Source organism: Heterodontus francisci, chromosome 31 (genome assembly GCF_036365525.1).
Source record: "Heterodontus francisci isolate sHetFra1 chromosome 31, sHetFra1.hap1, whole genome shotgun sequence".
In the NCBI taxonomy this organism is placed as follows: Eukaryota; Metazoa; Chordata; class Chondrichthyes; order Heterodontiformes; family Heterodontidae; genus Heterodontus; species Heterodontus francisci.
The window spans coordinates 61,398,533-61,416,160 of record NC_090401.1 but is presented as its reverse complement, the minus strand read 5'-3'; the positions used below and the strand labels follow the sequence as shown (position 1 = coordinate 61,416,160).

General features: G+C 45.7%; 1 protein-coding gene across 5 annotated transcripts in view; it reads left to right on the top strand.

Moving 5' to 3' along the window:
* Positions 1-17,628, top strand: part of LOC137347321 (CD276 antigen-like) — a 55,351-nt gene that overhangs the window by 8,873 nt on the left and 28,850 nt on the right. The gene's annotated exons all lie outside the window — the stretch shown is intronic.

Below are 17,628 nucleotides of genomic sequence, written 5' to 3'. Positions count from 1 at the left end.
ACCACCTTCTCAAGGGCAATAAGAGACAGGCAATAAATGCTGGCCGAGCCAGCGATGCCCACATCCCCCGAACTAATAAAAAAAGTTGCAAATATGTCGTTATTTTGGACTTGACCTTGCTGCACAGGGGCAATCACAAGAAGGATGCACAATTCGGTGTTACAAAAGTGCCTCTGTTTTTAAATATGTATTTTTTGAGGATTTATTTCTGAAAGAAATGTGAAATTTTGGGGTTTTCAAAGCGGGTGATGTAAAGGCCGCTTGACTGAGAAACAGTCCCTGGAGATGTTTTTCAATAAGGGCACTGAGAGGTTTTGGTGACTGCAGCTTTGACAGTAGCGGAGGTGCAAGAGCGAGCTATCAGCTGGGAAGTCAATTTCAGTGGAAGTTTAGAAGTTAATTCCCTTTTGTTTTCGGAGGACCAGGGGACTGCTGGGTAAGGAAAAACTATATATTTGGGTGGTGGCTGTACCTGAGACACTACACGTGTAGTGTCTCCCACCCACCCTCCTCCTCTAACCAAAAAAAAAGGACTCTGTTGTGTTGATAAGGTAAGCTTTTTATTTAAGAAGTTCTGTCCGTTGGATTGCGAACCTAACAAGTTCTGACATTTTTTTTTTTGGTTTTTCAGTAGTTTTGTTGGGAATTTAGAATAGAGGGAATGGAGGTTAAGGCAGTTGTATGTTCCTCCTGCAGAATGTGGAAGGTAAGGGTCGCCAAGAGTGTCCCTGCTGACTGCATCTGCGGGAAGTGCACCCAACTCCAGCTCCTCGAGAACCACGTTAGGGAACTGGAGCTGGATGAACTTCGGATCATTCGGGAGGCGGAGGGGGTTATTGAGAGGAGTTATGGGGAGGTAGTCACACCTCAGGTAAAAGAAGTAGGTAGATGGGTTACCGTCAGGGGAAGGAGAGGGAACCAGCAGGCAGTGCAGGGATCCCCTGTGGCCGTTTCCCTCAACAACAGGTATACCGTTTTGGATACTGTTGCGGGGGACGACTTACCAGGGGTAAGCAATGGGGTACAGGTATCTGGCACAGAGTCTGTCCCTGTTGCTCAGAAGGGAAAGTGGAAGAGGAGCAGAGCATTAGTCATTGGGGACTCCATAGTTAGGGGAACAGATAGGAGGTTCTGTGGGAACGAGAGAGACTCACGGTTGGTATGTTGCCTCCCAGGTGCCAGGGTTCGTGATGTCTCGGATCGTGTTTTTGGGATCCTTGAGGGGGAGGGGGAGCAGCCCCAAGTCGTGGTCCACATAGGCACCAACGACATAGGTAGGAAGAGAGATGGGGATTTAAGACAGAAATTCAGGGAGCTAGGGTGGAAGCTTAGAGCGAGAACAAACAGAGTTGTTATCTCTGGGTTGTTGCCCGTGCCACGTGATAGCGAAGCGAGGAATAGGGAGAGAGAGGAGTTGAACACGTGGCTGCAGGGATGGTGCAGGAGGGAGGGTTTTGGTGTCCTGGATAATTGGGGCTCTTTCTGGGGTAGGTGGGACCTCTACAAACAGGATGGTCTTCACCTGAACCAGAGGGGTACCAATATCCTGGGGGGGAGATTTGCTAGCGCTCTTCGGGGGGGGGGTTTAAACTAATTCAGCAGGGGGATGGGAACCTAAATTGTAGTTCCAGTGTACAGGATGTTGAGAGTAGTGAGGTCAGGGATAAGGTTACAAGGACGCAAGAGGGCACTGGCAAGCAAGAACCTGGTTTAAAGTGTGTCTACTTCAACGCCAGGAGCATCCGGAATAAGGTGGGTGAGCTTGCAGCATGGGTTGGTACCTGGGATCTCGATGTAGTGGCCATTTCGGAGACATGGGTAGAGCAGGGACAGGAATGGATGTTGCAGGTTCCGGGATTTAGATGTTTCAGTAAGAACAGAGAAGATGGTAAAAGAGGGGGGGGTGTGGCATTGTTAATCAAGGGGAGTATTACAGCGACAGAAAGGACGTTTGAGGACTCGTCTACTGAGGTAGTATGGGCCGAGGTTAGAAACAGGAGAGGTGAGGTCACCCTGTTGGGAGTCTTTTCTAGACCTCCAAATAGTTCCAGAGATGTAGAGGAAAGGATAGCGAAGATGATTCTCGACAGGGGCGAGAGTAACAGGGTAGTTGTTATGGGGGACTTTAACTTTCCAAATATCGACTGGAAATACTAAAGTTCGAGTACTTTAGATGGGTCAGTTTTTGTCCAGTGTGTGCAGGAGGGTTTTCTGACACAGTAGGTAGACAGGCCAACCAGGGGCGATGCCACATTGGATTTGGTACTGGGTAATGAACCCGGCCAGGTGTTAGATTTAGATGTAGGTGAGCACTTTGGTGATAGTGATCGCAATTCGGTTAGGTTTACCTTAGCGATGGGCAGGGACAGGTATATACCGCAGGGCAAGAATTATAGCTGGGGGAAAGGAAATTATGATGCGATTAGGCAAGATTTAGGATGCGTAGGATGGGGAAGGAAACTGCAGGGGATGGGAACAATCGAAATGTGGAGCTTATTCAAAGAGCAGCTACTGCGTGTCCTTGATAAGTATGTACCTGTGAGGCAGGGAGGAAGTTGTCGAGCGAGGGAGCCGTGGTTTACTAAAGAAGTTGAAGCGCTTGTCAAGAGGAAGAAGAAGGCTTATGTTAGGATGAGACGTGAAGGCGCTTGAGAGTTACAAGCTAGCCAGGAAGGATCTAAAGGGAGAGCTAAGAAGAGCAAGGAGAGGACACGAGAAGTCATTGGCGGATAGGATCAGGGAAAACCCTAAGGCTTTCTATAGGTATATCAGGAATAAAAAAATGACTAGAGTTAGATTAGGGCCAATCAAGGATAGTAGTGGGAAGTTGTGTGTGGAATCCGAGGAGATAGGGGAAGTGTTAAATGAATATTTTTCGTCAGTATTTACAGTAGAGAAAGAAAATGTTGTCGAGGTGAATACTAAGATTCAGGCTACTAGGCTAGATGGGATTGAGGTTCACAAGGAGGAGGTGTTAGCAATTTTGGAAAGTGTGAAAATAGATAAGTCCCCTGGGCCAGATGGGATTTATCCTAGGATTCTCTGGGAAGCTAGGGAGGAGATTGCAGAGCCTTTGTCCTTGATCTTTATGTTGTCATTGTCGACAGGAATAGTGCCGGAAGACTGGAGGATAGCAAATGTTGTCCCCTTGTTCAAAAAGGGGAGTAGAGACAGCCCTGGTAATTATAGACCTGTGAGCCTTACTTCGGTTGTGGGTAAAATGTTGGAAAAGGTTATAAGAGACAGGATTTATAATCATCTTGAAAAGAATAAGTTCATTAGCGATAGTCAGCACGGTTTTGTGACGGGTAGGTCGTGCCTCACAAACCTTATTGAGTTTTTCGAGAAGGTGACCAAACAGGTGGATGAGGGTAAAGCAGTGGATGTGGTGTATATGGATTTCAGTAAGGCGTTTGATAAGGTTCCCCACGGTAGGCTATTGCAGAAAATACGGAAGTATGGGGTTGAAGGTGATTTAGAGCTTTGGATCAGAAATTGGCTAGCTGAAAGAAGACAGAGCGTGGTGGTTGATGGCAAATGTTCATCCTGGAATTTAGTTACTAGTGGTGTACCGCAAGGATCTGTTTTGGGGCCACTGCTGTTTGTCATTTTTATAAATGACCTGGAAGAGGGTGGGTTAGTAAATTTGCGGATGACACTAAGGTCGGTGGAGTTGTGGATAGTGCCGAAGGATGTTGTAGGGTACAGAAGGACATAGATAGGCTGCAGAGCTGGGCTGAGAGATGGCAAATGGAGTTTAATGCGGAAAAGTGCGAGGTGATTCACTTTGGAAGGAGTAACAGGAATGCAGAGTACTGGGCTAATGGGAAGATTCTTGGTAGTGTAGATGAACAGAGAGATCTTGGTGTCCAGTTGCATAAATCCCTGAAGGTTGCTACCCAGGTTAATAGGGCTGTTAAGAAGGCATATGGTGTGTTAGCTTTTATTAGTGGGGGGATCGGGTTTCGGAGCCACGATGTCATGCTGCAGCTGTACAAAACTCTGGTGAGACCGCACCTGGAGTATTGCGTGCAGTTCTGGTCACCGCATTATAGGAAGGATGTGGAAGCTATGGAAAGGGTGCAGAGGAGATTTACTAGGATGTTGCCTGGTATGGAGGGAAGGTCTTACGAGGAAAGGCTGAGGGACTTGAGGTTGTTTTCGTTGGAGAGAAGGAGGAGGAGAGGTGACTTAATAGAGACATATAAGATAATCAGAGGGTTAGATAGGGTGGATAGTGAGAGTCTTTTTCCTCGGATGGTGATGGCAAACACGAGGGGACATAGCTTTAAGTTGAGAGGTGATAGATATAGGACAGATGTGAGAGGTAGTTTCTTTACTCAGAGTAGTAGGGGCGTGGAATGCCCTGCCTGCAACAGTAGTAGACTCGCCAACTTTAAGGGCATTTAAGTGGTCATTGGATAGACATATGGATGAAAATGGAATAGTGTAGGTCAGATGGTTTCACAGGTCGGCGCAACATCGAGGGCCGAAGGGCCTGTACTGCGCTGTAATGTTCTAATACTAATTGTGAGGAAAACAAGCCTTTCAGGGAAACCACGTGACTTCCAGCATAATAAATAACAGAGAACTTTGGACACCCAGAGAAGTTGTTTACAAAGTGACAGGTCAAGATTGATGGAGGTCAAATGGTTGAAATCCTGTTGTCGGTTTTGCTTTTGAATTGGTTTCAGTTGGGGTTGAACTGTATAAAAAGGCAGAGAACTTCCAAGGAGAGGAGAGAAGACCACAACCCAACTCAGATTTCCAGCACCTCTCTAAAAGACCCTGAGAAGTCCACTGTGTCAACTCATCTCAGCACCTGTTTTTGAAGAAAAACCTGCTAAATTAATTCTCAGTGTTGCTTGAAAAGAACTGTTCTGAAAGATCCCAGTGACCCAGCTGTGTGTACTCGGAGGCCAGACTGTATGCCAGTTTTGGAACACAACATATCTCATCTGTATTTCTTCAAGAATGAGCAAGTATTCAGCATGTGTTTTGTGTCTGCAATAGAGCTCTAAAAACAAAAATCCCCTTTATTTTTCCAGTTAACCAGTGTATGTATGTGAGAGTGTGAGGGGCTAAGATAAAAAGGGAAAATTAATATTTCAATCAGTGTGTTTATGCTTTACTTCATTACTGGTTAAAACTTGTTTTATAATAGATAATTTTGTTGTTTATTAAAGAAATCTGGTTGGTGTGTTTTATTCTGGGATTAAAAAAAGTGTCTATGATTGACCATATCAGTAAGTGGGAAAACATTTAAATATATGTTGTGACCTGTGGAGAAGTTGAATTAGAATAAACAGTGCACTCCTCCCGCCTCAGTCGTAACAACAGCTTTTCCAGCAAAAACAAATTTGTCAAGCGACTCCACGAACCCCTTGTTGGGATCAATGAGCGTCTTATGACACTCAAGCTCAAAGGCAATCAATCTGCCAACCCCATCAGTGTTATGTACCTACCTTGGACTCTAAGGATGAAATGAAAGAAATCTTCTACTGCAACTTAGATGCAGCTCTGACTGCTTACAGTCAGAGATCATACTTCTCAGTGATTTCAGTGCCAGGATGGGGGAATAACCTTGCCCTTTGTCTGAACGCCACTGGAAAGCATGGAGTTGGAAAGTCCAATCCCAGCAGTGTATGCCTTCTTACCTTGTGCACTAAACATGGTCTTGTGGTCACTAACACTCTTTTCCACCAAAGAAACCATTTCAAGGCACACTGGCACTTAATAGACTTTGTTAGTCAGGACCAGGGATTGAAAAGATGTGCTGACAACATGTGCTATGGTTACGGCCAACTAATGCTCGACTAATTTAGGCTGAATGGCCTACTCCTGCTCCTAATTCTTGTGTTCTTGTGACTGACTCATTCGCTCAGTATTAGCACTTCAGGCCGTTCCCAAAAGGAACTAACAGGTACGGAGAAAGTTCAAGGTCTCTGGCCTGTCAAATGACACCAAGTTCAATGATATAAAACAACAGAAAGTGCTGGAAATACTCAGCAGGTTTGGCAGCATCTGTGGAGAGAGAAGCAGAGTTAACTTTTCAGGTCTATGACCTTTCATCAGAACTGGCAAAGGTTAGAAAAGAATTAGGTTTTAAACAAGTGAAGGGAGGTAGGTAGTTTGGTGGGCAAGAGAACAAAAGGGAAGGTGTGTGATAGGGCAGAGGGCAGGAGAGATGAAGTAACAAAGCTGTCATGGGATAAAGGCAGAGAGTGTGTTAATGCTTGTGGTGAAAGACAAAGCATTTGTCCAGAGAGAGTGTTAATGGCAGAATAATGAGCAGCTCTGTCCAAAAGCACATGAAAAACAGGCACATGGTTAAAACATAAAATGATTTTAAAAAACAGAAAAATATAAAAAAGGCCAGTCATGCTCTGAAATTGTTGAACTCAATGTTCCGTACACCAGGCTGTAGAGTGCCGAATCGAAAGATGAGATGCTGTTCCTCGAACTTGCATTGATGTTCACTGGAACACTGCAGCAGGAGAAGCACAGAAATGTGGGCATGAGAGCAAAGGGGTGGGGGTGGGGGTGGGGGGAATGCTGAAATGGCCAGCAACCAGAAGCTCGGTGTCACGCTTTCAGACTGAGTGGAGGTGTTCTACAAAGCGATCACCCAATCTACGTTTAGCCTCCCTAATTTAGAGATGACCGTATGAGCAACAAATACAGTTCTGTTACAACCAGGAGAGGAAGGGGTCTCAGGCTCTCCTCTTGTTCCTTCTCTGGTTTGGCCGGAACAGGGTTTATCTTTTTAAAAACAGTGACTTTAGCTTACCATCTCAGTGAGCCCTTTGCTCACTGCACTCTCATTGCAATTGCAAATAAACTAATCAGACAGGTTTTCTTAGTTTTAAACAAGAAAGATGTAAGTTTATTAGCCTTATCACTCTAACCTGGTTAAAATTACTAAAATATGCGATGCAACCACGCTCGCATGCACGCAAGAGGCACACACGCACCCAGCCCCGCACACACACACACACACACAAACACGCACCCAGCCCCGCACACACACACACACACACACACACAAACACGCACCCAGCCCCGTACACTCACACACACACAAACACACGCCCAGCCCCACACACACACACACACAAACACGCACCCAGCCCCGTACACTCACACACACACACAAACACGCAGCCAGCCCCGTACACTCACACACACACAAACACACACCCAGCCCCACACACTCACACAAACACGCACCCAGCCCCGTACACTCACACACACACAAACACACGCCCAGCCCCACACACGCACAAACACGCACCCAGCCCCGTACACTCACACACACACAAACACACGCCCAGCCCCACACACTCACACACACACACAAACACGCACCCAGCCCCACACACTCACAAACACGCACCCAGCCCCAGACACTCACAAACACGCACCCAGCCCCGCACACTCACACACACACAAACACACGCCCAGCCCCACACACTCACACACAAACACGCACCCAGCCCCAGACACTCACAAACACGCACCCAGCCCCAGACGCTCACAAACACGCACCCAGCCCCGCACACTCACACACACACAAACACACGCCCAGCCCCACACACTCACACACACACACACACAAACATGCACCCAGCCCCAGACACTCACAAACACGCACCCAGCCCCGCACACTCACACACACACAAACACACGCCCAGCCCCACACACTCACACACACACACACAAACACGCACTCAGCCCCAGACACTCACAAACACGCACCCAGCCCCGCACACTCACACACACTCAGCCCCACACACTCACAAACACGCACCCAGCCCCACACACTCACAAACACGCACCCAGCCCCGCACACTCACACACACACAAGTAGATACAGAGGGGGAGAACAAATTGTGAGGAGGGGAGGTTGAAGTGGAGTTGGCAATAAATGGAATACAGGTACTGTCCTGTGTCCTTGATGTAATATACTTGATTGAAGTTAAGATCTGGGAGTCCTTGCTGGGGCCACGTGCACAATTCCAAACTTGTTACTCTGGTACCAGAAGGCCGAAGAGCGGCTTTGTCTGTAGTCTTGGAGACTAAGCCGCCACGTGGGTTCCCTGGGACTTTTCTGGAGAGAGAGAGAGAGATCTCCTTGGTGTTTAGATTGCAGTCTTTTTCCTTTCTGAGAAGCACAATTCAAAAGCCCCAGGATTACCAGCAGGTAAGTCATGTGACCATCTCTTTGACACAGCAACTTTTTGGAGGGTTGCTGTAATTTCAGTCTTTCACACATACTCAGTGGGGGGTGGAGTTTTGTCTTTTACAAAGTCAAAGGCTTTCGATGTGTTTTGATCATCACTGTTGACAAAACCTATCTCACTAATTGAATCAGCGAGCACTCCCATTGTGTCTCTATCCAACTGTCTCTCGGCTAGTCCTTGTATACTCAGAATGCAAATGTGCGGCCATCTTTTAGTGTTCAGTACTGCTTTTTTTTCTTCTTAAAAAATCATTTGTAATGTCCCGTATGACGAAATTAATGCTTTCATTTGGCAGTTGTGATTTTTTCGCCACAGTGTACTAAATTGAAGGAAGTACAAGTAAATTGCTGCCACACCTCGAAGGAATGTTTAGGGCCTTGGATGGTGAGGAGAGAGGCCTACACTTACTCACACACTATTTCCTATATGGACTCCATCCCACTCTCCCAGTTCCTCCGTCTCCAATGCATCTGTTCCAATGATGCAACCTTTCACAACAGCACTTCTGACATGTCTTCCTTTTATCCACAACCGAGGACTCCCCCCCCACCCCCACCCCACCCAACTGTGGTTGACAAGGCCCTCAACCCTCTCCGACCCATTTCCCACACTTCTGCCCTAACGCCTTTCCTCCCTCCCAGAACCGTGACAGGGCTCCCCTTGTCCTCACTTTCCACCCCACCATCCTTCTCATCCAAAGGATCATCCTCTGCCATTTCTGCTACCTCTAGCATGATGCTACCAGCAAATACATCTTCCCCTCCCCTCCCAGCATTCCGAAGGGATCATTCCCTCCACGACAATCTGATCCATTCCTCAGTCACCCCCGATACCTCCCACCTTTCCTACGGGAACTTTCCGTGCAAGCACAGGAGATGCAACACCTGCCCTTGTACCTCCTCCCTTCTCACCATCCAGGGCCCCAAACACTCCTTCCAGGTGAAACATTGTTTGACTTGTACTGCTTTCAATTTAGTATACGGTATTCGCTGCTCACAATATGGTCTCCTCAACATTGAAGAGACCAAATGCAGATCAGGTGATCACTTTGCAGAACTCCTCTGTTCAGTCTGCAAGTGTGACCCTGAGCTTCCAGTTGCCTGTCATTTTAATTCTCCACCTTGCTCCCAATCTGACTTTTCTGTCCTCAACCTTCTACACTGTTCCAATGAAGCTCAAGGTAAGCTCGAGGAACAGCACCTCGTCTTTTGATTCGGCATTTTACGTCTTTCAGACTTAACACTGAGTTCAACATTTTCAGATCATATCCTCTGCCCCCAGCTGCTGGTGATGAATCTATTTTTCACATTTACACCTTCTCTAGACACATCTTTTGTTTCTTTACTTGTCCCATGACCATCTTATTACCTTCTGTTTGAGGGATCTTGCTGTGCGCTAATTGGCTGCTGCCTTTCCTACATTACAACACTGACTGTACTTCAAGAGAACTTCTTTGGTTGTAGAGTGCTTTGGTCATGAAAGGCGCTTTATAAATGCAAGTCTTTTTGTGTTTTTGCCTTGTACCATCATCTATTGTGTCATTTCACCTCTCCTGTCTTCCATTCTATCACAGACCTTCCCGTTTGTTCTTTCCTCTCCTCCCCCCTTACTGATCAACAGGGTTTTTAGACCTGAGTCTTTTCCACATCCTGTACTTCCACCCTAACCCCTCAACTTCTTTTGTTAGGCATGTGATGTATGATGCAAACGAGCAACAGTGACTACAAGCCTATATACTCAAGTAGTCGTGTTTATTCTTCAAAGTGATACACATTTGAGGAAGTAACTTTTAAAAACCCAAGAGGGGGACAATTGATAGTTGTATAAGCTCATCTCCCAGGAGAGGCAGGGATGAAAATGATTAAAGGTTAAATCTGAAACAGCAACCTGACACATGACTCACTGGATATTTCTAATATTTTTTGTTGAATATTTCAAGAAATATTATGGTTCTTGTTTCAAGTGCTGGAGTGTTTCATGTGGTTCGAATAGTTCTGCAAGATGGATATCTGACCTATGTGTTTGTCATATGAGAGAATGAAAACTAGACCCAGGAAGTAGCAACTGGGTCTGCAAGCCTGACATCTGACTGGTGAAGTCATGTTAAATGATTATCATTCTTGTTTAACCAGTAATGGAAAATATTACTAATGAAATATTAAAGCAATTAATTGAGGTGAAGGTTCAGCAAGGGTATTCCAGAGGTCAGGGCCTAGGCCTTAATTCCCTGACAGACCAAAAATCTATCCATCTCGGCCTTGAATATACTGGCTTTGTACTGAATTTCAGTACGAAGTAGTTAAAGAAAGGAAAAAGCTTGCTGTCTAAATGCAAATTACAAATCCTTTGATGGCTACCCATCATCCACTCTCTGTATACTTCAGTTTATCTAAATCTCTGCTGTTCATATCCAATCTCACATCATGTCTCTGACCCGTCATCCCTGTCCTTGCTGATCTACATTGGCTCCATGTCATTTGATAAGGTGCCGCACAAAAGGTTGATACACAAGGTAAGATCACATGAGGTTAGGGGCAATTTATTAGCTTGGATAGAGGACTGGCTAACCAACAGGAAACAGAGAGTCGGGATAAATGGGCCTTTTTCTGGTTGGCAAGATGTAACTAGTGGGGTGCCACAGGGTTCGGTCCTCGGGCCCCAACTATTTACAATCTATATCAATGACTTGGATGCAGAAATAGAAGGTACTATAGAAAATTTGCAGATGACACTAAAATAGGTGGGATAGTAAGTTGCAATAAAGAAATAAGAAATTTACAAATGGATAGATTAGGTGAATGGGCCAAAATTTGGCAGATGGAGTTTAACATGGATAAGTGTGAGGTTATCCATTTTGGTCGAAAGAATAGAAAGGCAAATTATTATCTAAATGGAGAGAAATTTCAGAGTGCTTTGATGCAGAGGGATCTGGGTGTCCTCGTGCATTAATCGCAGAAAACTAGTTTGCAGGTACAGCAGGTAATACGGAAGGCAAATGGAATCTTGGCATTTATTGTAAAGGAATAGAGTATAAAAGTAGGGACGTGTTGCTGCAACTGTAGAAGGCATTAATGAGACCACAATTGGAGTATTGCGTACAGTTTTGGTCCCCTTGCTTGAGGAAGGATGTAGTTGTATTGAAGGCAGTTCAGAGGAGGTTCACGAGATTGATTCCAGAGATGGGGGGCTTGTCTTATGAAGAGAGATTGAGCAGTTTAGGCCTTTACTCTCTGGAGTTTAGAAGAATGAGAGGAGATCTAATTGAGGTATATAAGATGATTAAGGGGATTGACAAAGTAGACAAAGAGAGGATGTTTCCTCTTGTGGGGCAATCTAGAACAAGAGGTCATAGTTTTAGGATAAGGGTAGCAGATTTAAAACCGAGATGAGGAGAAATTACTTCTCTCAAAGGGTCATGAATCTGTGGAATTCACTACCCCAGAGTGCGGTGGTTGCCGAGACATTGAGTAAATTTGAGGAGAGAGACAGACTTTTGATTAGTGATGGGTTGAAGGTTATGGAGAATGGGCAGGAAAGTGGAGTTGAGGTCAAGATGAGATCAGCCATGATTGTATTGAATGGCGGAGCAGGCTCGAGGGGCTGAACTGCCTACTCCTGCTCCTAGTTCTTATGTCCCTATTTGCCTCCGATTTAACATTCCCATCCTTATGTTCATGTCTTTCCCTTCCCAATCTCTGCAGCCTCCTGTGACCCTACACCTTCACCCCCAAATTCTCTGTTCCTCCAACTCTGACCTCTTGGGCATTCCCCCACCCTCCCAGCATCCCATCATTGGCAGTGTGCCTTTTGTCTCCCAAGCTCCAGGCTATTGAATTCACTCCCTTAACCAATCCTTTTTTCCACCTCCTTCCTCCTTTAAAACATTCCTTAAAACTTACCTTTTGGTTAAAATTACTTTCTTTGGCTCATGACCTTTTTTTTTGGTCACGCCCTTGTGACACGCATTGGGATGTTTTTCTACATTGAAGGCATAATATAAATGTACGTTATGGTCACTGTTGTAGTATCAGTTCACCTTGCTCAGCGTCTGACTGCATAGATTAATCAGTTTTAGCCTAACTGAACGAAAGGACTCCATCTGACTGAGCAAAAAAAATCAGTTCTTCCCAGTTTCAGTTAATTTGCTCCTAATTTAACATCTGACTGTCCTGTTTTGCAGTGAAATGCCAACAGACCAAGTAAAAACACTCTCCTCAACCCACCCGAGAAGGCTAATAAAAACCAGATGATCAATTTAAATTTCGATATCCATGCCAGAAACAATGATAACCTGGACATTTGCAACTATGAAGCCATCAAGATGAACAGCTGTCAAAGATCAGCAGCTGAAGTAGGGTAAACCCCCCACTCCATACGTCGCCCTCCCTCTCTTGCTGTCACCTAACACAGCATTTCAAATTATAATCCCTGGGGACAGGAGAGTGAATGTTTTCATAAACAATTTTTTTTTACTGGCACCATGATTAATTTTAAAGTGCTATGCATCAATATCCCCACATGACTTCGCCCCTCCCTATCTCTGTAATCTCTTACAGCCCCATAACCCTCGGAGATATCTGCGTTCCTCTAATCCTAGTTTCTCGAGCATTCCCAGTTTTAATCCTCAAACATTGGTGCTATGCCTTCAGTTGCCTAGGCCCTAAGCTCTGGAATACCCTCTATCTCCACCTCTGTCTCACTTTCCTCCTTTAAGACACTCCTTAAAATCAGACATGGTAAAATGTCAGAAATGTTGTTTGCAGCAGACAATGAAAATAAATTAAAGACTTAGAGAAACAAAGAATGAGTGATTACTGAGACTGTAAGAGGCAAACAAGGAAGACACAAAAAAGTGGATTGAAAGGCTGTAGATCATATCCAAAATTAAAGATTCCACCAATTCTCCCAAGGGATCTCTAGAAAATGTAACAACTTTCCAGCCTACCTAATGTTTCGTAACTTGATGCTTGTTCTGGGATTACTTCCTTCTCCAATTGTGTGATGTTTGACCAAATAGAAATCACTAGGTGACACACCTGTAACTACGTGCATGGAAGGAGGAACCCTGTCAGGGCGCATTACTGACTGGGGTTTGGCGATCAACAACAATATATATAATGATTCAATTATTGTAGCTATTGTTTAAGACCATTTAGCACTGAGTAGGTTGGGGAGGGAATATGTTTTGCTTGACAATAATTGTCATGTGCAGAGAATTGGTTACTGTCTACCATTTAACAAGAAAACACAAGCTGAATCAAACATTCAAAATAGAAATGGTAAATTTGAGGGAAATTCACTGAGGACACTGGGCTGCTGGATTGAGTGGCACCGATGGGGCTCACGGTGCCGGGCCAAAAAGGAACGAGAAATCCTGCCTCAGTCATTTGGAGGCCCCCCTGAGCAATTCTACATTGCTGGGGCAGTTAGCAGCCTAGCGCCGGGGTCCCCGTTCCTTTAAAGACAGGGATTCGGCCTCCAAGAGCTGCCAGCCAATCAGAGGGCCGGTAGCTCAGTAGTCTTGGCAGCACCACTGGGAGCAATGGCCACAGCCGGTTCTGCAGAGGCCTTGGAACCAGGCCCAGCACTGGAACCTAGACATATGGTGAGTGAGGCAGGGTCACTGGGGCCAGACTGGCAAGGAAGTGGGGGGAGGAGGTGTGTTTGGTGCAGGGGGAGTGGGGGTTCAGGGAGAAGGTGTTTTTCATGGCAGGGGCCTTCCATGGCCACAGATTGCCCACAGAGGAGCCCCCCCCCCACCCCCGCACTAGCCCACAGGGAAGTCGCTTCATTTTACTGGGCAACCTCCCCACATGGCGGAGGCCCCCACACCCCCACCATCCACTGCAGGTTAAATCCAGTGGCGAAAGGGATAGGCCCTTAAGTGGTCGGTAATAGGCCAGTTAAGGGCCTCAATGGCCTCTGGGCGGGAAGGCCGTCCTCGGCCTTTACCGCCTCAGACAAAACTGCGTTGCGATAGGAAGGCGATGGGCCCTCCTGTGGCAATTCTGTGTGCCCCCCCCCCCACCCCCCGCCCAGTGTGCGAACCCTTCTCCAGGGGGGCCCATAAAATTCAGCCCAGTAAGAAGCTGGACTTCATGTCAACATCATGATTAAACAAAAAAGTAACTTTACCAGTTGTGTAAGTGTCTTTGTACATTTTAGCATGCTTACATCAAAAACAACTTGCTTTTATACAGCGTCATTAACACAATAAAAAGTTCCAAGGCACTTCACAGGAGTATTAAAGAAAATTTGACACTGAGCCATGTAATGAGATATTAGGACAGATGACCAAAAGCTTGGTCAAAGATGTAGATTTTAAGAAGAGTCCTGAGGGAGGAAAGAGAGGTGGAGAGGTTTAGGGTGGGAATTCCTGAACTTAGGGTCTCGACAGCTGAAGGCACAGCCACGATAGTTGGAATGGTTAAAATCGGGAATGTGCAAAGGTCAGAATTAGAGGAATGTAGAGATCTCGAAAGATTGTGGGGTTGATCGAGGTTACAGACATAAGGAGGAGAGCATAGCTACGGGACCTGAACTGGACAGGACCCGACGACGTGTGTCAGGTTCGGGTCGAGTCACTCTTCCAGGTCCAGCATTCGGGCTCGGCTCGGGTTGGACACGTTCTAACAGCCTGGCGTTACAATTGTGTTAGTGAAACACTGGAAACTGCAGGTCTTTTGAAGTGTGCTTCCTACTCTGCTTGCTATTTCAACTTACTGTGTCCTAATCAATAAACGGTTCTTGCATACATTGTAGCAGAACTCAGCCTCAGGCTCAATTATCCGGTTAGCCCTTTCTTGTCCTTTTCTGATTCTAGGGGTGTTGAAGGTCTTTGAAGTTTTAATCTTAATGAAATATTTACAATGTAATCAGTTGCTGTACTGTTATGTTTCCGGGTTTCGGAGCTGGAGCGGCAGCTGGGGACACTGTGGAGCATCCACGAGGCGGAGAGTATCGTGGATAGCACGTATAGAGAGGTGGTCACACCGCAGGCTCAGAACCGCAGGCAGGAGGGGAATGGGTGACCACCAGGCACGGCAAGAGGACTAGGCAGGCAGGTCACGAATCTCCTGTGGCTATTCCACTGCAAAACAGATATACTGCTTTGGATACTGTTGGGGCAGAATGGCCTCTCAGGGGAAAGCAGCAACAGCCCAATTCGTTGCACCACGGTTGGCTCTGCTGCACAGAGGAGGAGTAAAAAGTGTGGGAATGCAATAGTTATAGGGGATTCAATTGTAAGGGGAATAGATAGGCGTTTCTGTGGCTGCAAAAGAGATTCCAGGATGGTATGTTGCCTCCCTGGTGCTAGGGTCAAGGATGCCTCAGAGCGGTTACAGGACATTCTGAATAGGGAGGGTGAACAGCCAGTGGTCGTGGTACACATTGGTACAAACGACAGAGGTAAAAAAAAAAAGGATGAGGTCCAAAAAGCAGAATATAGGGAGTTAGGAAGTAAGTTGAAAAGTAAATCCTCAAAGGTAGTGATCTCATGATTATTACCAGTGCCACGTGATAGTCAGAGTAGAAATAGCAGGATATATCGGATGAATACATGGCTGAAGAGATGGTGGGAGGGGGAGGGTTTTAGATTCCTGGGACATTGGGACTGGTTCTGGGAAACGTGGGACCAGTACAAACTGGACGGGTTACACCTGGGCAGGGCCGGGACTGATGTCCTAGGGGGAGTATTTGCTAGAGTGGTTGGGGAGGGTTTAAACTAAAATGACAGGGGGATGGGAACCTTTGTAAGGAGTCAGAGGAGGGGGGGATCAAAGACAAGAACAAAAGACAGTAAGGGGAATAAGAAAAGTGATAGGCAGAGAAATCAAGGGCCAGAATCAAACTGGGCCACAGTGAAAAATTGTGGGAAGAGGACAAGTAATGTTAAAAAGACAAGCCTTAAGGCTTTGTGCCTTAACGCACGGAGCGTTCACAATAAAGTGGATGAATTAATCGCGCAAATAGATGTAAATGGCTATGATATAGTCGGGATTACGGAGACATGGCTGCAGGGTGACCAGGGATGGGAAATGAACATCCAGAGGTATTCAGTATTTAGGGAGGACAGACAAAAAGCAAAAGGCGCTGGAGTTGCATTGCTGGTTAAAGAGGAAATTAACACAATAGTGAGGAAAGATATTTGCTCTGACGATGTGGAATCTGTATGGGTACAGCTGAGAAACACTAAGGGGCAAAAAACGTTAGTGGGGGTTGTAAATAGACCCCAAACTGTAGTGGTGATGTTGGGAATGGCATTAAACAGGAAATTAGAGATGCATGTGATAAAGGAACATCTATAATTATGGGTGACATTAATCTGCATATAGATTGGGCAAATCAAATTAGTCACAATACCGTAGAGGAGGAATCCTTGGAGTGTATACGGGATGGTTTCCTGGACCAATACGAGGAACCAACTGGAGAACAGGCCATCCTAGACTGGGTATTGAGTAATGAGAGAGGAATAAATGACAATCTAGTGGTGCAAGACCCCTTGGGGATGAGTGACCATAATATGATAGAATTCTTCATCAAGCTGGACAGTGACGTAGTTGATTCTGAGACTAGGGTCCTGAATCTTAGTAAAGGAAACTACGAAGGTATGAGGCGCGAGTTGGCTATGATGGATTGGGAAACGTTACTTAAAGGGATGACGGTGGAAAGGCAATGGCAAACATTTAAAGAGCGCATGGATGAACTGCAACAATTGTTTATCCCTGTCTGGTGCAAAAGTAAAACGGGAAAGGTAGCCAAACCATGGCTAACAAGGGAAATTAGAGATAGCATTAGATCCAAGGAAGAGGCATATAAATTCGCCAGAAAAAACAACAGACCTGAGGATTGGGAGCAGTTTAGAATTCAGCAAAGGAGGACCAAGGGATTGATTAAGAAGGGGAAAATAGAGTACGAGAGCAAGCTTGCAGAGAATATAAAAACTGACTGTAAAAGTTTCTATAGGTATTTGAAGAGAAAAAGATTGGTGAAGACAAATGTAGGTCTCTTACAGTCAGAAACAGGGGAATTTATTATGGGGAATAAAGAAATGGCTGACCAACTAAATGCATACTTTGGTTCTGTCTTCATAAAGGAGGACATAAATATCATACCAGAAATGTTGGGGAAGACAGGGTTTAGTGACAGAGAGGAACTGAAGGAAATCAGTATTAGTAGAGAAATGGTGTTGGGGAAATTGATGGGATTGAAGGCCGATAAATCCCCAGGGCCTGATGGTCTGCATCCCAAAGTACTTAAGGAAGTGGCCATAGAAATAGTGGATGCATTGGTGGTCATCTTCCAAGATTCTATCGACTCTGGAACAGTTCCTACAGATTGGAGGGTAGCTAATGTAACCCCACTATTTAAAAAGGGAGGTAGA